Source organism: Echinops telfairi, unplaced genomic scaffold (assembly GCF_000313985.2).
Source record: "Echinops telfairi isolate 266 unplaced genomic scaffold, ASM31398v2 ScPeMD7_3;HRSCAF=10, whole genome shotgun sequence".
In the NCBI taxonomy this organism is placed as follows: Eukaryota; Metazoa; Chordata; class Mammalia; order Afrosoricida; family Tenrecidae; genus Echinops; species Echinops telfairi.
The window spans coordinates 5,564,294-5,588,618 of record NW_022103899.1 but is presented as its reverse complement, the minus strand read 5'-3'; the positions used below and the strand labels follow the sequence as shown (position 1 = coordinate 5,588,618).

The window sequence follows — 24,325 nt, the reverse complement described above, 5'->3', positions numbered from 1 at the left end:
AGGATTTACATATAACCTCCTCTCTGGGGGATGGACAACAGAAAGTGGGTGAAGGGAGACGTCGGACAGTGTAAGATATGACAAAATAATAATTTTTAAATTATCAAGGGTTTATGAGGGAGGGGGTAGTGGGGAGGGAGGGGGAAAAATGAGGAGCTGATATCAAGGACTCAAGTAGAAAGCAAATGTTTTGAGAATGATAATGGCAACAAATGTACAAATATGCTTGACACAATGGATGGATGGATGGATTGTGATAAGAATTGTACAAGCCCCCAAGAAAATTATTCTTTAAAAATGTCTCCTCTAATCCTAAAGGGATTTCTAGCAAGTTTATAATGCTGTTTGATAGCAATAACTTGTTTGCTTTGAAATAACTCTAACAACCTCTAATAACTCTAATAACTCCAACATGAATATGCGAGTAAAAATGCATTGATAAAATAAATATAATAGTCAAACTTGCAGCCAGCAAAATATTTAAATCCACTGATGTTGGTAGTATAAAGAGAAGCTCTAAACCATTTGTGAGCAGGGATCATAAGTATGGTATGTATGTATGTATGTATGTATGTATGTATATATGTATCTATCTATCTACCTTTTGTTATCGTGATGACATTATAGTTTAATGTGATGTTCCCTAGCTCAACTGAAAAGTTTCATTGACTTTTTATTGACTTTAGACAAAGAAAGAGAAGATTATTCAATAAAGACCATAAACATTAAGCTTCTGGTATTTGGAGGTTGTATTAGATTGAATTTCAGGTATTATGTGCAGAATAAAGTGCTTTTATTATGATCACTACTCTTTTCAACTCTATATATTTCCAGTTTAATGGCATAATAATAGTATGACTGGGATTTACCAGCCAGAGTTATAAATATGTAACATTCATTTCTTGGTAATATATTACACAGTTCTTTTGTGAAGAAGTAGTTGCCCTTGATGTAAAAATGGATATTTGATTTGAATAAGTGATTCTGGAGTTTATGTGTTACTCTAAGTTATCCTGTCCTCATGGAGACTGAAATGCTTTTGCGACGTGTCAGAGTTGGATAAATAATAATTGCCTTCAAGAATCTATATAAGGTGGTTATTTTAAAACTCAGTTTATAATTTGCTCTGTAAACTTTCAACCAAATCACAATGAAAAGTTAAAAAGCAACAATAACAAAAATCCTGGTTTAAAACCTCTGTGACTGGAATTGTTTACTTTTTACCACAGCTATTTACTTAGCCGAGGACCCCTGGTGGCCTAGTGGTTAAGCATTGGGGGGCTGCCACCCGAGAGCTCCACAGTTAGAAACCGCCAGTCACTCATTGGAGAAAGGTGTGGCTTCTACTCCTCTAAAGAGTCAAGGTCTCGGAAACTCATAGGGGTAGTTCTACCCTGTCCTATAGGGAAGCTATGAGCCGGCATTGACGCTATGACAGTGAATTTTTGTATTGATTTAGCTATGTTTTAGTGAAAGATAGCTATAGAGCCTAATAAACTATTTTTCTTTATTAAAAAAAAACAAACTAAAAAACCCAACTCACTGACTTCCAGTCAATACTGACTCATAGCGACCCCTGTGGGTTTCCAAGACTGGAACTGTTGACGGGAGTAGAAAGCTCAGTCTGCTAGTGGTTTCAAACTGCCCACCTTGTGGATGGCAGCCCAATGGGTAACCACTACCCCAACAGGGCTCCTTCCTTGTTAAAGAACTCACTGACAACTTTCTTCATACATACAAATGGTTATCTAGTCGAAATTTTAAAATGATTCTGTTTCATGTAGAATTTAGCAGTGTAATCTATACATGTTTGGATATTTTTAAATTTACTGAAAAAGAATATATAACTAAATTCTTGTGGTTAGAATAATTTTTAAACTGTAGCACAGGTAGGGATATCTACAGCTTAATCTCCCATGGAGTCCTGGTAGCGCTGTTGGGTGAATGTTGGCTTACTAACCAAAAACTCAGGTAGTTGGTTCAAATCCATTATCCAATCAAAAGGAACCAATTGAAGTTATCTGCTCCCTGGCCTCAGAAACCCCGTCGAAGGCCGTTATGAGTGAGCATCTATGCCGGCACTGGGTGAGTTTTGTTCTGCAGGTCTACAGGTTTACTCTACCTGAAGGCGGCAGGTGGTGTAGTGTTGCTGACTAATGATGCTGTTAGGTGCCACCTTGTTGGTTCCGACTCAGAGTGACTCTGTGGGCAAGAGTAGGAGTCATTTCAGCCCTGTCCAGTCCTCCCACTTGTTATATTTGAGCCCATTGTTGCAGCCGCTGTGTCAATCCATCTCACTGAGGGTTGACTTGCTTGTCCCTGACCCTCTCCTTTTTTACTAAGCATGATGTCTTCCTTTAGGACTGGTTCTTCCTGATAACATGTCCAAAGTTCATGAGATGAAATCTCCCCAACATAACTTCTAAAGAACATTCTAGTGTCCTTTTTCCAAGACAGATTGATTTGTGCTTGTGGCATTCCATGACATAGTCAATATTCTTTGCCAACCCCCTAATTCAGAGACATCAATTCTTCTCCAGCCTTTTTAAATTTATTGTCTTGCTTTCACATGGATATGAGGCTATTGAAAATATCATGGTTTAAGTCAGGAGCACCTTTGTCCTCAAATTGACATCTCTGCTTTTTAAAACTTAACGAAGTCTTCTACAGTAGGTTTGCCCTATGCAATATGCTTTTATTTCTTAACTGCTGCTTCTATGGATGTTGATTTTTGATCCACTTCAGGTGAAATTCTTGAAAACATCAATCTGTTCTCTGTTTATTGCGATGCTGTCTATTGCTCCAGTTGTGAGGGTTTATTTTCTTTGTGTTGAGGTGCAGTTCAGATTGAAGGCTGTCCTCAGTTTTCGTCAGTAAGTGCTTCCACCCCTCTTCATTTTCAGTAAGCAGGGTTCTGTCCCTTGCCTATCTCAGGTTGTTACTGAATCTTCCTCTAATCCTGATCCTACATTCTTCTTCGGATAGTGCAATTTCTCAGATTATTTTTTCAGTAGGCATTGTTTAAGTATGGTGAAAGAATACAACGCTGACACACATCTTTCTTAATTTAAACCCTGCAGGATCCTTGTGTTCTGTTTGAACAACTTCCTCTTGCTTTATGTATAGTTTCCTCATGAGTCTAATTAAACGTTGTGGAGTTCATATTCTTTTCGGTGTTGTTCATAATTTATTATGATTCACATAGTCAAGTGTCTTTGCATAATCAAACACAAATAAATGTGTTTCTGGCATTCTCTACTTCCAGTCAAGATTCATCTGACATCAGCAATGATATCTCTTGTTCCATGTCCTCATCCAAATCTGGGAAGAATTTCTGTTATATTGTTGCATGTAGGTTTTAAATTATCTTCATCATAATTTTACTTGTGTATAGTGTTAATGGTATTGTTTGATAATGTCCACATTTTGTTGTATCACTTTTTCTTAGGACAGTCATGTCTGGGGATTTCTTCCAGATGGTTAACCAGGTAGCTCTCTTTCACTTTCCTTTGCACAGATGAGTGAACATTTCCTGCTCTTTTTATTCTTGCAAGTTCCCCTGTTGGATGATAAATTATCTGGTCACCCTAATTAGAAGTACAGTCAGTGCAATCGAGTAAAGCTCCCTTAGATAGAAGAATATCATATTGCCAGACATGATCTAAACAGCAGTGTATTTTAACACAGTTAACCCACCCACATTTTTCACATATATAGAAATACGTTTTAAGGCTCCAAGAAAATATAGAGAAAACAAATTATTTTTTAAAAAAATGAATGAACCAGAGAGAGTAACCAGATAAACTAAAGTTCACCTATGCCCTATTTCAAAATTCTACAATTGTTCTTTAAAGCCTTTTTCCAGTCCTAGAATCGTATATTCCATTCCTGTTATTAAAACAGTGTGACCATATGCAAACCAACTCAGTAGGGTGTCTGTTACCTTTAAAATGTCAACTTGTGAGCGAATTTGTGTTTTGTCTTAAAGAATTTAAATATTTATTTTATAAGGAAGTGCACAGACACTTAAGTCATGAAAATCTAGGAGCAGAAGAAATGCTAATACAACTGAGTGCTATTCTAAGTACTCGGTACTCTGTTGAGAGCCTTGTCATCCCTCCACCAGTTGTAAGCATCATCAGTTTAATGCCCTAAACCATATTTTGAGTGAATGACAGTGGAGAACTTTCAGCCTGATAAAAGGTCCATATACGATTATGAGTTGTTTATCAGGCAAGTTTAGTTAATGATGTATAGAAAACTCATCTGTTGAATTTGTTACTAACCAAGAATTTGCATCTCTCAGAAAGGAGTTCTCTTTTACTTCTCTTAGAAATTGGATATTTCTCCGCGTTTACCCTTGGATCCTTCCTAAAATAGGTCAGAGTCCACGGCTGAATGGAAACCAGTCCGCTAATGATCGTGGTGGTGGTTTGAGGCTCGCAAGTACTTGCACTGCTGTTCTTGTGGTGACCTAGCTTTTGTTAGAAGGAAAAGGGGCGGTTCATTTTCCCTTTTTTTCACTCTGCATACGTGTGCTATTCAAGGATAAAGTCTATAGCAGAGTCCTTTTTTTCCTTTTTACCTTCTGCTAACTAATTTCTGAGATGATTATTCGAAGCAGGGGGAAAGAATACAAGTTGGTCACATTACATTTGTTTGGCTTATCCCTTGGAGTTGCAGGAGATCTTGGAGGCAAACTGCGACTTCCAGAGCAGCAGGGTATTTCTTTCCTGTTCTGTCAGTCTGTTGGTCCCTGCCATGATTTCATAGAAAGTGACTTGGATGATGTTTCACATATCACAGTTTGGGGAGCAGTTCTATGGAACAGAAACCTCACCAGTGAAGCTGTTCCAGGTTGTTTCTATTAGTTATCAAGCTCCAAAAACTCTGAAATTGTCAAGCGCTTTTTAAATTATTCATCTAGCATCTCTGCATCAGAAATAATTCATTATTGCATTATTTTCTTCATTTTCCAATGAGTAGATTCAGTCGGTCATATTAGACAGCCAGTAGGGGGTGGGGATCATAATTCGTATTTCCCTATTGCTCACATGCATGGGGGACAGTATTACAGGTAGTAATAAGCAATGTTGCAGTCATTCAGCGTGCTGACTGATGCTGAAAATTACTTGCAAAAAGGATTTGTGTGGGGTGGGCATTGAGAATCACTTCTTGGGTAACCCTCCCATTTTTACATGAGTCAACTATACTAGAGACCTTTAGACACAATGGAAGGTCTACAAAGTTTAGCAAAGCAGATAGGGCGTAAATGTGTTGTGAATTTTCAGTATGATAAAAATGAAAGAAAGTAACGATTTTGAAAGTGAATTTTTGCATCATATTAGAGTTTGAAAGTCCTATTTTGCTACTTTAATAGGTTTTTTTCAGAGTAATTATTAGGTCTTTAGCTGATTAATAACTTGAGGATTTGAAGTGTGGCATGTGGCAAAAATTAATGTGATTTGGGACTATATTGCTGAAAGTATAAACACTTCAGAGCTTGTTTTTCCACCAAAGGGAGACATAAAGACATGCTCATGACTGGAGCCTCACCACAACCTCTTTGCCCATAAGAGGGGTGCAGGTGAAGGCAATCAAAGAGCCCCTGATGAGGCACTGATAGGAGTCACCAGATCTGAGAAGCTTTGATTAGGCCAGAGCTTATTAGAGTTCTTAAACAGACATGCAGTAAAAAAGGAATTGAAGAAGGAGAAAAATAACAAGTATGGCTGCCATTTATTAAGAAATTACCATGAGCAGGAACACTGCCAGAGGACTCCATTGATCTCATAAGAATTCTGGGGTAAAGGTATTATTATCCCATCTTTAAGATGAGAAAATAGAGGCATAGAAAGATGAAGCAACAAAATGGGATTCGAATCTAAGTCTGTATTGTGCCACCTGGCATAGCAACTCCTTCTAAGAATAACAGGACATGTAAATATATTACATTATTATCCCAAAAAATCCACCGTTGACATAATAACAGATTGTATTCCCATGACTCTAGTTGTGAGTTCATGAGCAGTTAATAAACATCCTCTCACCCAAGGATATTGGGCCAGTGGCTCAGTTCCAATCCCATACTTTGTCTTCTCCTCTGACTTTGTAAAGATGCTGATGCCTTCTCAGCATCTTTCTTACCTGTGTGTAGCAGCTGGTGTTGGCAGGTGGCAGACTGTACATTCAAATAGAGTAAGTAATGCAGTATCGTGAAGGGAGGGATAAGAGAACTAATGAAGAAAGACTGACTGAAGAACTGGGGCCTCGCAACAGCTTTCCCGAGTGATCATCTCGAGGACCCAACGAGGCAAAGGGAGGGAGCTACCAGAGTAGGCCAGAGCTGTGGCTGTAGAAGAGGTGCACGCAACAGGAAAAGAATTAGTGTGCTCCACAGAGGATACAGCCAGCTTATCGCTACCTCTCTGCGGGACTTTGTGGTGGTAGGTGCCATTTCCAACTCATAGACTAGTCTTCCCATCGAACAAAACACTGCCCAGGCCTGCACTATCCTCAGAATCCTTGCTCAGCTTGAGCAGGCACTATATCAAGCCATCCTTTTGAGATTCTTCCTTTTTTTCTCACTGATTCTCTATGTGGCTGTGCATGATGTCCTCCACTAGGGAGTGGTCCCGCCTGATAACATGCCCAAAGGATATGAGACAAAGTATCACCATCTTCCTTCTAAGAAGCAGTCTGATGGTTCTTCCTCTAAGATAGGCTTATTCATTCTTACAGCTAAACCAATCAAACTCACTCTGTCCAGGTGAGTCCCACCCCGAATGACCCTGTAAGGCCGGGATGGAGCTGCTCCACTAAAGGCTTCTCTTCATCTTCCGTTGCTCCTGTGGAGCTGCTGCTAAGTTCGAAGCAGCCCAAAGCTTACCTCGCTGCCCGCCAGGGTTCTTCCTTCTTTGGGCACTCCAGGGTGTATTCAGTATTCTTTACCTATGGCATAATTCCAAGGCACCCGTTCTTCTGGAGTCTTCCTGATTCCTCGTCCAGCTGTCACGTGCATATGGAGGTGTTGAAAATACCGTGACTTGGTAGGGCTCACAAAACAAACACACAGCCATTGAGTTGATGCCAACTCAATAATGTGTCCAAGGCTGGATGTGACCACATTCGTTCTGTTGTTAAAGGAAGGCACCCATCTCTTTGAATTGCAATGAGTGCAAATCATGGTAAAACAGGCAGGACAGAGCTTTGGGTGTTTGAGAGTGCAGCTCTTTAGGGGAGTACAAAACCAGCCTTTTTCCTGAGGAGTGGCTAATGGTTACAAACCGCTGACGGTGTCGTTTGCAGCCCATCATATCATCAGTACGCCACCAGGTCGGGGTAACTAAAACCTGTCCTCACGTCTTCTGCTGGGACCATCTTGTGCTGGTGGTTAGCATTACATGAAACTTGATTGGAAGCCCTTGGCAAGGAAGTCACTGATAAAAGCTACAAATGTCTGTCTCCCAGGTACAGAACAGGACGGTGATGGGAAATATTGGATGTATAAGGTAAAATATCCACTGCACAGCACTTTAATGCAGTGGCTACAGACCCAGTATTTTAACATTTGCTTCTCCTGCACTCTTACTTCCTCTTCTCCATGGTAGCTGATCCCTCTGGGCACTGTTCTGTGTCCAGGCTGTGTGTCTAGTGCCTAACTTGGGTGATGTTATCCTGATGCTGGGCCCAGTTTCTGCCCAGCTTCTTTCCCTGGGTCCACTCAGGGCTGCCTAAGGCAGCTCACTCAGAGGCTTTTCTTCGGCTCACCGGATTCTTTGGATACTTGTGGAGTCTTTCTTCCTTGTCAGACTGCTGATACTGACCTGTTTCAGAATTCTCCAGAGCCCTACAGTGTACCTCAATGACCACTTTCTCAGGAAATCGCATGGTCCCTGTTTTTCCAGCATGGCTAGCATCAAGTAACTGAGTGAGTGCACCCAGGGTAAGGTGACCAGACTTCCCACTTTTGGTGGGACAGTCCTGATTTTTAACAATTTTTCCCACGTCCCGCGGCGTTTTAACAAAGTCCCGATTTTTGGAAAGAATGCACGACAAGCTAGGGTATACGGTTTTCGGCTGCCATGTGGCTATTTCGCCAGGATATGAGTTTTATCAATGGAGTCCCGCTTTACCAGTGTTAACATCTGGTCATCTTAGGGATAGTTCCCTCTGGTCACAGTGAATTTTTTCATAAAAACAGTTTCTCTCAAGCCTCGTTTTTTTGTGATGGCCGATTTAAGAGGAGAGCTTGCAGGTGTGAAATTTTGTTTCCTGCTCAGGAAAAATGCCACAGAAACTGTTGTGATGTTGAACACAGCTTACAAGGACAGCACTGTAGGGAAAACTCCAGTATATGAGTGGTTTTCTTGTTTCAAAAAGGGTGAAATGTCAATTGATGACAAACCTCACCTGGAGGTCCATCAACTTCCTGAATGTATGAAAATGTTGACTCGTAGTGCATTTGGAGTTCATTCCACCAGGTCAGACTGTTGATCAAGCTTTCTGTTTAGACGTTCTGAAAAGATAACGTAACAATGTGTGATGAAAAAGGCCTGATTTATGGCAGATGGAACACTGGTTTTCCCACCATGACAATGCACCTGTTCATGCAGCCATCTCAGTGCATGAGATGTGGGGTGGGCGGTGGGGACATTATGCATCTCCTGCCCCGTGCACTTGACTCACCTGACCTCCCTCCATGTGACTTCTTTTTGTTTCTGTAAATGCAGTGGGACATGAAAGGGCAGCTATTTGAGGGTGTAGAGGAGGTGAAGAAAAAAACAAGGGAGCTGATATCAGCCATCCAAACAGATGAGTTTGGATGTTTCCAAGAGTGGACTTGCAGATTCGGCAAATGTAGTAAGTGTAATGGAGAGTACTTTGAAGATGATGAGGTTGTTTTGTAATAAAATTTAAATACTTAGCTTTGAAAAAAAACCCGGGTTTTTTTTTGGGTACTCCCTTGTAGACCAGCAATAAGCAATTTTGTGCGTGTGTGTACGTGGGTGTGTTTAATCATTAAAGTTTACTTTCTTTCCTAGAATACATAAACCAGTAATTCACAAAGTCCATTTTCCCTTCCATCGACTGCCGCTTTCCGTCAGTTCGTCAGAGCTTCTTTTCTCAAACACCTCTGCCACAGCCCTTTCCCAAATTGAACCCACCTATTCCCCTTGCTACTTTTCCCTCTTCTCTCTTTTGTAGACCACAAGCATCCTCAAAACATACCTGAACTGGAAAAGCCAGAATACTTGCTGGCAGAGAGTGGATGAACATGGTTGGGTTTGCACCTACCTGAATCGTTTTATCCAGCGTCCCTCTTAGAGTGAGAATAGTAGCACCAAGAAGCACCAAAAGGGCTTCAGCTTTTAGTGATTTGATGGGGATTTCAGTCTCATTCACCAATGTCACTTATCTTGTGCCATGATTCCAATGGCTGTCCTTTAGTAAGTGCTTACGCTATGTCAGGTATTGTGCCAATGCTTTTAGTATGTTTATCTCTAATCCTCATACCAAACCCACAAAGGAGCAGCCCCACTTAACAGAGGAAGCATTTCAAATACAGAATCATGATTTACGCTAATTACAATTTTAAAAGATGTGCACTTTCCCTTAACAATAGAACAAATGTAGTCACATCCAGCCTTGAACACATCATTTAAATCTAACGAGGTAGCTGTGTTGTGGCCACCACTTTATGGATGACAACTGAGCCTTACAGAGGAGTAGGTACCTTGGTGTTAGCATATCTAGTATATATCAGAGCCAGGACTCGAACCAAGGCCCATCTGATTCCATATCTGTTCTTTAAACACGGATCTATAATTCTGTGATGCCTCCTTTTTAAAATTCCATACCAGAAACATAGTGGGACCTTAGTATTATGCATCACTTTCTGGATACTTCATCCAGGGATATTTTTTAGTGATTAGAAAGAATCAATATGTCAAGACTTCCTATACTATAGTCAGAATCGGTGTAGGTCATTTATTAAATACTGGGGTGGAGCCGCATAATCTATACCAATTATTCTGAAGTAGAAATAGATGGAGCACATTAGATAATTCAAGAGAATTATATTAGCAACTAATCCTGTGAACTAGAAAACAAAAAGCAGATTACAATCTGTGAGTAGCTCAAATGGACATTTCTTAATTAGCCCAGCCCTGGAATTTAATGATAGTGAAGGTTCACAGCATTCATTTAATGAGGGGAGCTTACAGAAAGTGATTAGGGTATCATTCAGCTTTTCTCACAGGGGTCTTAAGATAGTATAGATAATTTGTTTTGTGAATGAGTCTCAGTTGTTATTTGCAGATATTTTAATAGTTCGTTATCATGCCAAATAATATCAGAATGGGAGGTGAGCAAAGTGTGCTGCACCTCAGTGAAAATGCAACTGTAATAGTTGTGCGGACGTTGAGTCTTTAACAATGATATTAGCCTGTCCGTGAAGAAATGAGTGGAGACGCTTTGATGAGACGGTACAGCGTTTTGGCTTCACTATTTAGTTGCCTCTCGAGAGGCAAAAATAGTTATGAAGTAATTCTCTGAAATCCATGGATAAACTGTTTAAATACTTTAGGTACTTTTCTGAGATATGTATTTCTAATAAAAATTTTTACTTTTCTTAGGTGAAAGCCATTTCATTTTTAGCACATTAAGATATTTTTTATTAATAAAATACAAATACTATATACTTTAGGTAATTTCAGACTTGACCGATTGAAATGTGTTTTGTTTTTTTTTAATGATTTTATATAGGGATCACTTGGAAATCTCGCTAAAATGTAGATTCTGATTCGCTTATGTCAAATGGAAATGCAGATTCTCAGCGAGGCTAGTTTTAGGTGGGCCAAGTGGAGGGAACTATGCCCTTGGGATCAGGGAAAAGCTGTCTGAAATCATATACTGAAAACAATTTTCTCTCTACTAGCCCATCACTCACATCTTTCACCTTTCTGCCTCCCTCCTAACCTAATTTAACTGGCGAGGAAGTCGAGACTCAGATGTGAGTCTGTAACAGAGCTCTTTGTCAGACCCACTTGAGCCTTCCTTTCCCCGGGCCAATTTCTAATGTAAATCCTGCCTTCTCTGGCTGACAGCTCTTTTCCGAGACATTTTTATTGCATTTTTATGACATCTGAGGCTGTGTGCCGGGTCGTTGGGACACAGAGATCCTGAAGTACTCTGGAAGTTCAGGTCCCCGGGACCCAGTGGGGGCCTGTGGAATCGGAACCTCTGCGATATGAGGGTGAAGGGGTTATCTCTCACTAGAGTCCTGGAGAAGAGAACTAATAATGGTAAACCCCAAAACACACTGCCATTGAGCCATTTACGACTCATAGCGACCCAATAGGACAGGGCAGACTGCCCCCTGCGTGTTTTTGAAACTATAACTCTTTATAGGAAGAGATAGTCTCCTCTCTCCCCCATGGGGCAGCTGGGTGGTTTCGAACTGCTGACTTTGCAGTTTGCAGCTCAACAGGTAACCACTGCGCCACCAGGGTAATTGTTAGAAATAATTAAAACTCACTGAAATCTGAACATGAGGTTATTCTGTTAGCTTATATGCATTGAAGGAGTCCATTTTGACTCAGAGTGGCTCAATGGGGCTTATAAAGAGAAGAAGCCAAACTCAAACCATTGCGTTGATTTGGGTTCATAGTGATCCTACAGGACAGAGTACAGCTGCCTTATACGCTTTCCAAGACTGTAAATCCTTAAGGAAGCAGGCTTCCGCCGTACCTTTCTCCGACAGAGTGGCTAGTACATTTGGATTCTAACCTATTTGGTTAGCAGCTGAGCACTTAATCACACTAAATCACACTGGGCTCATCAAAAGAGATGAAGACCCACTGCCAAAGAGTCACTTCTGACTCATAGCAACCCTATATATGAGGGGGTACCCCCGCCCCAAACCAGAATTATTGGTTTTTTTCACCAAAGCTATATATTTAATTTTTTTACAAAAGAACCTTATCACCTTCAAACACTCTCCATTATACTTAATACATTGGTCAAATCCACAATTCCATTCTTGGAAACATTTTCAAACTCATCTGTTTGGAGGGTGACAGCACTTCCCTTATTTTTTTCTTCACCTCTTCTATGTTGTCAAATTGCTGTCCTTTCATGTCCCTCTGCATTTCAGTGAAAAGGTGCGTGGGGCAAGAGAGACATGTTGTTGTTGTTTTTTGCCAAAATCTGGTGTACTGAGGTGGCTGTGTGAGCAGGTGCATTGTCATGGTGGCAAAACCAGTCCCCCGTCTGCCACAAATCAGATCTTTTTTGTGGCACACTGTTATGCAATCTTTTCAGAACCTCTAAATAGAAAGGCCGATTAACAGTCTGACCTGGTGGAATGAACTCCAAATGCACTATGAGTTGACATTTTCATCTGTTCGGGAGATTGACAGACATCCAGAACAAGGTTTGTCATCAATCGACATTTCACCTTTTTTAAAATGAGAAAACTACTCATACACTTGAGTTTTTCCCATAGCGCTGTCCTTGGAAGCTATGTTCAACATCACGACAGCTTCTGTGGCATTTTTCCTGAGCAAGAAACACAATTTCATAGTCTCCCCTGTTCTCTTAAATCAGCCATCCCAATAAAACGAGATTCGAGCAAAACTACTTTATGAAAAAAAAATCACTGTGACCAGAGATTCTCTTCCTAGGCGATGCCACTGGGTGCACTAACTCAGAGCTAGTTGCTGTATGCTCGCCTAGTGGGAAAAATGTGTACTATGAAAGCTCCACCCAGTGGTGCTTTTTTCTGTTTTTAATATGTTTTGTTTGTGGGGTGCTCCTCGTGGGTTCTTGGGATTGTAAATCCCTACAGGACCTAATAGCCTTATCTTTCTCCTGCAGAGTGTCCCATGACTTTGAACCACCAGCCTTGCAGTTAGCTCCTAACTCAGTTCCACTGAGAGCCCCTTTCTAAAGAGAAGAGGAGGGAGAATTAAAGAAGATGAACCTTTGGTTAATCTTAATGTGACTGATAGAGCCCTGTGCCCTCTCTTTACAGACACCCACTGATAATCAGGTTACTTCTGGCCTAACTGAAAATCACTTGACCTTCTATCTACCACCCCACTGGCAATAAGGCTTTTTGAGAATTAAATTAGGAGGCAAGAATCTGACAGCTACCCCTGGGTTGTCAGTTGGGCTGCTTACCTCATGTCAGCAATTTGAAACCACTGGCCCATCCTTGGTGGAAAGGTGAGACCTTCTACTCCCATAAGATGTCCAGTCTCAGGTCCCTGTGACCCGGAGTCAGCTGGAAGGCAGGGGATCTGTAGATAGCGAGACCAGCTTCTGGCAGACTTTGGTGTTCGGGTCATGCTTTTAATGCTTAATGTTTGAGTTCACGGATTAGAAGCGTCTTAAACTTAAAATAAGATGTCTTGTTAATTCTCATATTCAACACATTGAAAGGAGATTAGTGCTCAGAGAGAGAGAGAGAGAGCAACATGTGTATGTTTCTAGCTGTGAAAACTCTTCCCACCGTATTAATTGAAAGTTTTGGTCTTTTTCATTGTTGACTCTTGATTGAAAGGAGTGAGAGTGTGTGTCTGAGGAGAATGTGGGTTCCAAAAGGGAGCAGCAGGGAAGGTGAAGAGATGGAGACTTCTGTTCCCTTTCTGAGTCTTGTTCGGTGCCTTCCAGTCGGTTCTGACTCAGAGCGACCCGTCATCCAGCTGAACGAAACACCGCCCAGTCCTTTGCCATTCTCCTAATTGCTCTATGTTTAAACCCACTGTTGTAACCGTGGTGTTGATCCTTCTTGTCCAGGTCTTCCTCTTCTTCGCTGCCTGTCCGCTACTTTACCAAGCATGCTGTCCTTCTGCAGGGACAGTCTCTCCTGATAACATGTTCATAGTATCTGAGATGAAGGCTTTCCATCCTTACTTCTGACTGTTGGGAACCAGTTAAGTTGAAGTCCTCCATTTTGTCTTTACCTTCAGTCCTGGTAGCCTTTGATGCCAACCAACTTTGAAAGTGACTATGATGGTATGTGTGGTTCAGCCTAGCTGTCTAAATTTTGTTTGAAATCTATTTGTTGCTAAATATAGTTTGCTCTTCAAAAACATGTTAAACTTAGCATAGAGGTGTGGATTCAAATTTAATGATACGTGTTGAATTTAGCAAAAGAGAAGAGAGAACTCCCATTTTGTAAGAACCAACTGTGTGTCAGGCCCTGCCCTGGGCACTTAAAATTTATTCATCTACAGAGAGTAAAATAAAATTCAGCTGTGCATACAGGCATGATGGCTGAAGTCCACGAATGGGTATTAACTTCCATTTCTTCTGAAAAATTATATAACTTGCATTTTTAATTAAGAGGGCAATGATGCCAACACTAAGAAATTCAATACAATGAACTTTTTATTATCAGAGATAAAAATTAATCCTCAATTCCTTTGGCCTTTTAATTGTTAACTGTCAAACATCCAAATGTGGAGGCGAAAGAAGCACTGAGGGATAATGTAATTGCAACTCTTCAAACAATTGTATCTGTCTGGAGGATGAAGATTGATGGTCTGGAAAATAGATCTCATTGTTTCAGAAGTAGAATTATGGGCTTCGCCAGTGGCTATTAAGGGAGAGTCCCTAAGAAACTTTTTACCAAAAGGAAAAAAAGAAAAAAAGATACTTGTTAGATGAAGAGAATTTAATTTAGCCACTTTTCATTAAGCAAGGCCAGAAACTCTAATTCCCAAGTTCATAGTTGACGAAAGGCCCCAGAGCAGTAATTATCCATTTTTCAAGTTTCCTGATAGAAAGCTCTTCAATTAGATATAGACAAGGGGAAAATTATGGTAAAAGGAAGGGTATTTTGTCCTTTCTAAAGAGCACTAAAAAAACAGAGACTATATAACAATGTTAAGAGGAGATAATTATATTAAATGAGTTAAGCACTTTGAATTATCTTAAGAGATGCTGAATTACTTTCAGTATTGCTATTTCACTTAAAGTGCCTAAAATTTTAATTCAGAAAATCAACTAAAATAAATTTGCTTTTTGTATTTGTTCAGTCTTCTGAATCTCTAGGGCAGGCAGGTAGTTTTGGGTGTCGTTGGCCACCCTTTGGGAAAATAGTCTATGGATGAACTAGATAGTATATTATTTGTTTCAAGATCTGAGTGGATCTTTGAAATATGATTCAGTTTATTTGTCCTACTATTAGGAAGATTGATTAGCTGTCTCACTTGTCAGTTCCGATGTTATTTGAAAAGCATCATTTGCATGCCCATAGTTTTCCTGGAATTCCCATTCATAGTGGAGGTAGCTGTGGGTGTAAATGATTTTCTTGGTATGAGAATAAGGCCAATCATGGATTCATGTAAGAAGGAGGAAATGCCTCTCTTTTATCATCCTTTTAATACTCATAAACCCTGAATCATTTATTTCATGATTTAAAGTAGAACAAGTTTAAAGGTAAGTTTGCATAACCTAACACTATGAATAAGATGCAGTATTTTTAGTTCTTTGTTCCTGAACAAGGAGTGAAGATGTAGCTGTTTGCCTTTACAGCCATGGTCCATCTCTAGTTTAGGTGAGTAGATATCAGTCCAGGACTTTTTTCTACTCTGAGCCAAAGGTGATTCAGAGCACACATTAAGGATGGTTGGAAAGAGTTGCTGTCATTTTGCATGACTTTGATCTGCTAATGGAGTCTCCTGCTAGCAAGCTATGAATGTAAATGGTAGGTTCCTGAAACCTGTAGTTTAAAACAACATCCCATGCTGCCTTCGTGTTCCTGCAGCTGATGCTGCTGTTTCTCATCCTTCTACTATTACTACTACTTCTTACTTTTTATTAGAAGAGTGTCAGGTTCACCTTTCAGCGATGTGAAGAGTTCTGGTGCCTTACGTTTATTGTTTTTGTGATTTGCTGCCATCGAGTTAGTTTAACTCATTGTAACCCTATGCACAGCAGAAGGACACACTGATCTATTGCATCTTCACTGCTATTGTCATGTTTGAGTTTACTACTGCAGACACTGTATTAACCCACCTCGCGTGGGAATTCCTCTACTTTGCCAATCATCTTCTTCACCAATCTGATGTCCTTCTTCAGAGGCTGATGCCTTCTGACAACCTGTGCCAAGTACATGAGATGAAGCCTTGCCCTCCTGGCTTCCAAGGAGCACTGCTTATACCACTTCCAGACAAATGTGTTCATCCTTCTGGCAGTTCGAGATACTTTCCATACTCCTCATGAAGACCAAATGCATCAACTCTTCTCCAGCCTCCTCTACTCACTGCCCATACTTAAAGCACTTCATTCTTTCTTTTTTAAAAAAACCTTTTTATTGGAAGCTCTTACAGCTCTTTTAACATTCCATACGGCGATTGTATCAAATATATTTGTACATATGTTGCCTTCATCATTTCCAAAACATTTTATACTTCAGCCCTGGGTATAAGCTCCTCTTTTTTCCCTTCCTTCCCCTAACCCTCCCACCCTTGTGAATCCTTAATCAATTATATATTGTTATTATTATTTCGTATCTTATGCTGTCATTTGTCACCCTTCACCCATGTCTGTTATTCATACCCTTGAGTTCCCCCTATCTTCCCCTCCCCCTCCCTGACCATCCCCTTACCCTCATGACATCACCACTCCCACTACTGTTCCTGAGGATTTTATCTGTCCTGAATTCCATGTGTCCAGAGCTCTTATCTGTACCAATGTGTGTTCTTTGGTATAGCCAGATTTGTAAGGTAGAACTGGATCATGGTGAGGGGTGGGGGCAGCATTCAGGAACTAGAGGAATGATGTGTGATTTGTCAGTGCTATACTGCACCTTGGTTGAATCATGCCTTCCTTAGAACCCTTCTGTGGGGGGAATGTCCAACTGTCTACAGATGGGCTTTGGGTCTCCACTCCAACCCCCCTCCATCGCATCAATATAGTTGTTTGTTTGTTTTGGTCTTCTGATACCCGATACTTGATTGTCAGAGTAAACCAGCCTCTGACAACCACAGGGTCTGTAGGGGCAATTGTAGGGCTATAGTAAATAAAGATTATAGTAAAGTCATAGAAAATAGAAGGGATAGGAGAGAGAGTAAAATAAAGGAGTCAGACACATTTCATGGTAGCATGCTCACCTCAGCACCTCTTGCTGGTCCACATGAAGGTGGGAGAGGAGAGTAGGAGAGAGAGCGAGTATATTTCTAATCAAGGCTTATATACACTTAGGTGGTATGAAGCTCCCCTTATTACATCATAACGGGAAGGGGTTGTACCATAGGTAATACAGCAGTGGGAAGGGGATGATCTAGGTGTGTACACTCAATAGAGACTAGGGATACACATGTGACAAGATGGGCGGAGCCTAGATTCAAGATGGCAGCCTAACTTTGGTCATATTTGAGTTGATTGACCTTGTCTCTGGGCTCTCCTTGAGAGAAACAATCCACTATCCTTATCAGCAGGGAGTGAGCTCCACCTAGGGTGGGACGGACAATAGGGTCTGATTGCTGTAGATGGCTGATACCCTCAGGGAGATCACCTCTAAGCAGCTGACCTCCCATGTGCTACAGTCATTTACCATGTGTGCAAGCAGCATCCTAGGTTTGGCATATATTTGGGGGGGACAACCTGGGAAAAACTTTTTGTTTTCCACACCTGATCCCTTCGAGGCCTCATGATCACACAGGCTGTTATGCTTTTTCCATGTGTGCTTATTTGTTTCCCAGCTAGATGGCTGCTTGTTTAACTTCAAGCCTTTAAGACCCCAGACACTATATCTTTTGATAGCCAGGCACCATCCACTTTCTTCACCACATTTGCTTATGCACCCTTTTTGTCTTCGGCAATTGTGTGATTGTGTTGGGAAGGTGAGTGTCAGAGTGACAAGTTATTAGAACAAAGTGTTCTTGTAGTTAGGGAGGCCCTTGAATAGAGGCCCAAAGTCCATCTGCTGTCTTAATACTTAACATTAAATATATGTACATTGGCTTCTATCCCTTTCACTATAAATTAATATATTTGCACATATACATATGCCTGTAGCTATACCTCTATATATAGCTTTTGCCTTCTATTTCTTTCTTCTATTTCCTTTCACCTTCCTCCTATCCCACTATCATGCTCATGCTCCATTCTGCTCTCAGTAATTCCTCTCAGATACATTGCACTTGATTAAACACCACCGGGCATTATGTGCTCTCCTTGCCATAAATTTTAGATCTCTGTTCCTTTATCCCTAAGTTTGTTGGCTCCCCACTTCCCCTCCCTGCCCCCTCTTCTCCCATGTCCCCCTGGAACTGCCGGTTCTGTTGTTTTCTTCTCAGATTTTTTGTTCTGTCTATTTTATATAGATAGACATATGGCAAAATAAAAACAAAAACAAACCAACAAACAAAGACACAAAACAAAAGAAAAAGAAACAATAGATAGTTCCATTAAATATAAGAGGAAGTAATATGATGATTTTGGAACTTAGATAATCTGTCAACTTGGACAAAGGGGTGGAATTTATCCTGTCAATTAGGTCACAAGGGTAACACCCACCAGGAAGATTCTGGGAACTTCTTTTTCTCCTGGGAAGAGGACCACACTCTCTCTTTGTTTCACCTTCCTGTTGACAAGCCACATGAAGCCATGCTGATGGCAGCCAGAGCCCTGGAGCTGGAGGAGCCACATGGGGACCCACCCCAGTGCTGAGATGCTTCTACCACCACTGGGTCCACAAAGCTGTTCACCCATTGGCTTGTGATCTTCCTGCTTTTAGCATCATTGCATGTGCTTTGTGAGTCTGTAGAAAAAACTTAAGGGGTAATATCAAATTTATAGATTGATCTGGACTGGTCCGGGATGTTTTCTTTCTTTTTTTGGGGGGTGGGGGGTGGGGGGACTGTTTTCTTAATATACAATTACTCTTGGATATAAAACTCTCTCTTACACACATTAGTGTCAATTAATTTGTTTCTCTAATCAACTTGGACTCACACAAGTATATTAAAATAATATCAGATGATGAAATCAGAGAATCAGAACAAATGGAAAAAGAAAACAATACACTTAGACCCCTGGCATGACTGGTTCAAAATGTTCACGATACAGCAGCTCATAGTATGTTAAAAACAACCCAAACATCAAGGAAATAAATAAATGGGCATTATTGTTCCCTAATGGCGGAATTAAACAGGTCTTTCTGTTTGATGGTGTGTTTTTGTTGTTGTACTGTTGTTTTGTAGTGCTGCCTGTGGCAGTGATGCGTTGCTTTTCCCCAATTGTGATTTTGTGATATTTCCTGTGTTTTCTGTCATCTGTCTACATGGCCACGAATGCTTTGAGAACTATGATGGCCTCCTGATGATGGTGTCCCTCACCCAGGTGATTTCTCTTTGTCTTGTCTCTTCCTTCATGAAGGCTTACCAGAGACATTTTATAAAATATGCTTGAATTGGGGCTTATTAAAGAGCAATCTGGAGCATTTAATGTCATTTCAGAGCTTACTAAAGGAACAAAAGGATCCAGGATTGGGCAGTACCTTTAAGGATTCACCAAAGTTCTACAGCAATGGGAAATTTCCACAAAGCTGAAATACAGAGGATCTAGTAACTTACAAGAAGAAAATTCTGTTTGTTTGACATTTGCAAAGCATGCTTTAACAAACACAAGACAACAGCAAACCCTTTAAACATCTTTTTTTTTTTGGCTAACCATAAAGTTTGTCATGTCACAGAGTATTCTATGGCTATTTTGAAGGCGAGCCTCATGGAATGCTCTTCCGAGGAGCATGCTGTGAGAGGAAGGGAGGATGGGTGACCGCAGTGTTGAGAGGACCCAAAAGAGGTCATTGTTGTATGACACTTCAAGTACACTTGTGTCTTTCCACATTGTCAAGTTTATAGGAGGGATTAACACACTACACCGAGTCAATTATAACTATCTCAGCAAAGCAAGGATTTTACTTGAAATATTGAGGACAAGGCTCAGCGAGTATTCAAAGAGATAGAGCACGCTCACAGGACGGGAAAAGACGTAGCATGAGCCATGTCCTTATTTGATGGAAAGTCAATGCTTGGTGGTCTGTGCATAGGTCTCCAGTCAGAGGATATAGCATGGAAGAGAATATCATTGTTTCTGGAAAGCGCAACTCAAAGGCAAACTGCCCGAGGTGCCACTGCAGCTTTTCTTCCCGTTGTTCCCCAACTAGTGGCATGTCCCGGTTCCCGTGAACTCTGGATGAGCCACCGCTGCTCTTCTTGCTGCACACTGGGTCTGCGCACTGGCTGCCCTGTCATCTGGGTCTGTCTAGTGGAGTTGCCCTTGTTTCTTTTCAGGCAGATGCTTCTTGTCAGTGGCACTGGACGGCATGTATTCATTTGGGGTTATCAGTAAAAGGCATTTCTTTTACACCTTTAGGGTGTGAACATCACCTGCCTTCATGTTTACTTTTGGACACTTCAACAAGATGCTCCTGGTCAGTGGCACCAAAGGGTCTGTGCCCATCTGGAGATAGCAGTAAAAGTCACTTCTAGGGTGTGTACATTAGGTGTCCATGTGGTTACTTTTGGATAGTTTCATCTTATGGCCAAGGCCCTACTCTGTCCACTGCAGTCCTCTTGAGGTTGGGTAACTAGCTGACTTTTGAAAGTCAGCTCAGAATAAGCAGTAGACAGGAAAACAAACAAACAAGAAAACAAACAAACTGGAGTCTGGCTTGCATCTTTGCCAGAAGCCTCTCGGTATGCCAAATTCCTCATTCCTTTTGAGCTCCGTCAGAGTCTTTTCGCTCCTCGAACATTTTTTTCTTTTTGCACTTATCATTTGGTAAGTACTTTTGTCCCATTTAATAACTTGTTTTTATTTGTCTACATTATGAGTCAAGAAAAGACACTGGGATGAGGAATCAGAAGAGAAGGAAACTTCTTCCTTAACTTTCCTGGTCAGAATGCTGAGCCTATAGTTCATGACCTTTTATCTCAGACATAGATTTCAGAAACCAAAATGTTGCTTTAACCTCAAGGGGCAGTGGAAAGAATGGTAATTTTGATAATAAAATGATAACAATGGTAATCACAATACAATAGTTATGATGGTTCAGGATCCATACTAATAGGGTATATATTTTCTTCCTGGTTTGAGGAGGAATGAAAGTCAGTAAAACTATTGTAAACCCAAGGGCTTAAAAGGATATTACACAGGCCTGTGCTCTAATCAGATTAGAGTCATCTAAGTAGGTTGGTTGAAAGACAGAGAATTAAACCCCAGTGAGAAGCCAAAAAAACCCCCCCCCAAACAGACAAAAAACCTCCAGAATGTGGTAAATGAACAAGGAAAGTGTGGCTAGGATTTCAGAATAAGAACATATGGGATCAGAACAAGGGATAAAAGGGATCAGTTTTTAAAATAAAAGGATATTTATTTTGCAGTTATGACAAGAATAGTGGGAAATTGAAAGAAATAGGAAAAATAATGCACAGATCCAGCAAATCATAATGCTCAACATCCTCAAAGGGTTTGATTGAAGACATTCAGATCCCTTCTGTGCGTGTTAGGCAAGGCAGGGCTAGTGTCAGTCTGTCTGTGACCCCAGCCTCTTGCAATTCTCAATCAAGCAAAAAGCTGGTGGCTTGCCTAGTAAGGGCACAGTTTGCAACAGGAAGTTCATTTTTGGTTTAGTATATGCACGAAAAGTTAGGGCTAATCTGCAGGCCACAACCCCATGGAAACTGTATGTAGTGGCTGCAGTCATACTGTCACATAAAGAAATCTTAAAATATATCCAACTTCCATCCTCAGCACACCAGAGAACTCATTGCAAAATGCGACCATAACCACAGATGTAGAGGCTAAGATTCACAATACATCACAAAGTGCAGGGTCACGTTAAGGAAGTAACTGCATCCCAGATTATTTGCTGACCCCTATTGTGCTTCCATGCACGTGTGTGTGTGTGTGTGTGTGTGTGTGTGTGTGTGTGTGTGAGTGTGTGTGTGTCCTTCCATCGTCATCATCATCAGTGAAAGTAACTTGTTGACAACAGGATTGGAACAGTGCTGGTTTTATTGACCCAGTGCCATCTTACAACTATTCCTAACATTCAACGTGGCTTTCAGTAGCTTCAAAAGGTCCCATTCTCTGAATGTGCCATGGTGATTTTAACAGATTTTTATTAGTTTACTTTTAGGTGACAAGAATTTTTTTTTGCTATTATAAACTATGCTAAAGCAAATCTTCTTATAGGCAAATCTTTACTTGTCAATGATTGCTTCCTTTGGATAATTCCTAGAAATTGAGTTATAGGACCATAGAGAAATGTCACTTTTAGATGTGGTTTTCTCTTGCAAATATTAATGAGTTTTACCAGTGTATACTGCCATCAACAATAAATGCATATGCATCACGTAAACAAGTCTGGAGGAAAATTGCTCTGCCAGTTTTGAAAACTTTAAATGAGTCTAGGGAGGATAAAGTGAAATATAAAACTTAGTGGAATCACAGCTATTTTATTTTTGTTCATATTATCTTAAATGTCTGCAGGTAGGAGTAGAAAGAACAACTTAAGTCTTAAAGTAAACTCTGCCACTTCCCAGATAGATAAGGTTGGGGGATTTTTTTTAACTATCTCTGAGCCTCAGTTTATTCCTATTTTTTTAAAAAGAAGCTTAGTAATTGTTAACTCTCATGAATTTTTATGAGTATTGAGAGATAATGGATGTAAACATTTATGAGCTGACATGGAAGTGTAGATTCATTTTAATAATTATGATAGTACATTCCTCTCAAGACCTCAATATCTAGTTTTAAAAAAATAAAACCAGAAAGAAAAAATAAATAAGAGGATTAACAAGGGATAATATGTCAAATAAAATGTATTCGACAGGACTCATGAAACCTGGCTTTTCAGTGACTAGTTAAATCTCTTCTAAAACTCAAAACTCACTCCCATCTCATAGTGACCCAATGGAGCAGGGTAAAACTTCCCATGATAGCTTCCGAATATGTGTCAAAGCAGAACACGTGCTCTGCGTTTGAATAGCTTACATTTTGGAAGAAAATCACCAGGCCTTTCATCTAAGGCAGGGGTCCTGGTAGTGTAGTTATTAGTTCAAAATCACCAGCAGCACCTTGGGAGAAAAAGACGGGGCTTTCTACTCCCGTCAACAGTTGCAGTCTCAGGAACGCACAGGGGGTCACTCTGAGCGTTGACTCGATGACGTGAGTTTGGGTAGGTCTGAGTTTTCTTCTAAGGCAGCTCTGTGTGAACGTGAGCCTCCAAGCTTTTGATTAACAGCAGCACAGTTGTTTCCAATCTACTTCTGGCTTCTTAGGCAGGATTCTACATTCCACATCTACAGGTCTCCCTTCTGCATATCTACACATCGGTGTCCCAGGCAATTAGAGGGAAAAGCAGGCAGTTCCTCTCCCTTTAAGGAAGATGCCTACAAGTCCGTCTTGGCTTAAACGTTGTCACATCTGCAAGAGAGGCTGGTAAGTATAGACTTTCTTCCAGGTTCCCTTGAAACTAGACCGATAGTGGTGGAACTGTTAATAATGTAGGGGCACACATAAACATATACATAATGGAATTTGCAGGAGAAGTCCATTATCTCTCAATTCCATTTTTCTGTGGATGTTTTCACCCCAAAACAAGCCAAACTCACTGCTATCCCGTCAATTCTGACCCGTTGCTACCCTGTAAGGCAGGGTGAGCTGGCCCTGTGCATTTCCAAGACTATGAATCTTTATGGGAGTAGAAGCCCTCTTCTTTTCCATGGAGAGCCAGGTGCGTTGACAACTGCCAACCTTGTGGTGAGCAGCCCACTCTGCCACCAGGGCACCCCTCACATTTAGAAACTTTGATGACTCTGGTCATAGATACAGAAAACCCTATGGAATGTGTGAGGAGACAGGTTGACTGATGTGGGTATTTTTTTGTATCATATTTATCTAACATAGGAAAATAATCTGGCAATCAATGGACTGATTTATACTTCTGTTAAGGAAAAGTGCTATTTGATTTCGCTGAGGTTGAAACAGTTGGCTTCTTCTTGGTTCATTGTCCTTGATAGGAAATCAAACTGAAAACCAGACCTCTTTTTCTCATCAGTGGCATCAATAGATGGGTGTGGGAGGGGCAAACCGCAATTGAGTAACACTGTCAGACGGATGACATCAAAATGACTATCTATACATTTTGTGCAGTGTTTCGGCAAAAAAGTTATTATTTTTTTTTAATTATTTAAAAAATATTTTTTCGGCTATCAAAAGATATAGCGTCTGGGGTCTTAAAAGCTTGAAGGTAAACAAGTGGCCATCTAGCTCAGAAGCAACAAAGCCCACATGGAAC

At 40.6% G+C, this 24,325-nt stretch overlaps 1 protein-coding gene across 5 annotated transcripts in view; it reads left to right on the top strand.

Annotated features, from left to right (window-relative positions):
* ZNF385B (zinc finger protein 385B) overlaps positions 1-24,325 on the top strand; it is a 402,950-nt gene that overhangs the window by 83,497 nt on the left and 295,128 nt on the right. The window contains exon 1 of one of the 5 annotated variants that reach the window (XM_045297037.1): positions 23,446-23,466. The exons of the other annotated variants lie outside the window; for them this stretch is intronic. The gene's annotated coding sequence lies outside the window, so the exon portion shown is untranslated. Of the gene's footprint in view, positions 1-23,445; positions 23,467-24,325 lie in introns of those variants that run through there. 5 annotated transcript variants of the gene reach the window in all.